This window comes from Macrobrachium rosenbergii, chromosome 51, assembly GCF_040412425.1.
Source record: "Macrobrachium rosenbergii isolate ZJJX-2024 chromosome 51, ASM4041242v1, whole genome shotgun sequence".
Classification (NCBI taxonomy): domain Eukaryota; kingdom Metazoa; phylum Arthropoda; class Malacostraca; order Decapoda; family Palaemonidae; genus Macrobrachium; species Macrobrachium rosenbergii.
In genome coordinates, this window is record NC_089791.1 from 62,695,797 (window position 1) to 62,696,547 (window position 751).

Genomic DNA, 751 nt, shown 5'->3' on the forward strand with positions numbered 1-751 from the left:
ACTGAAAAATGCAAATTGTCTAAGCTAACAAAATAATTTAATGGAACTAAGGGTTCTCAGAAAACTGATATAATACATATATATATATATATATATATATATATATATATATATATATATATATATATATATATATATATATATATATAACTGCAATGTCCAACTATCTAATATTTACCATTGATTATGTAATAATAAGCTGTATAATGAATTTTATTTTTCAACTATAAAGTTGCTTCCCAATTATATTCTTGGTGTTATAGCCAAATTCAGTATTCTATGAATGACATAAATCTTTTATTGCCCTTCCAGTACATTTAAAAAAATCAAACTAATATTACAATTTGCTTAATGACATCTTTACATAAATATTAGATAAATCCCATAATTAAAACTAGAATCTTTTGGTTTATAAACATATCTTTTGAGTCTTTTTCTATCTCTACCCACTCTCCTAGTGACGTAGGTGTAGCTCTTCCCACCTGCGCGTGAATAGACCTTCTCTTTCTTGGATCATGCTCTCGGACGGCTGGGAGTGTTGATGTTGGGAAAATCTTGATCACTGGGGGTTCGTCAGCTAAAATATGCATATTACAGTGACCGTCACAGTCTTAATTTTTCTGTTTAGGATCCACTCGTATTTCATGGAAAGGTTATAGTATATATATATATATATATATATATATATATATATATATATATATATATATATATATATATATATATATATATATATATATATATATAAACA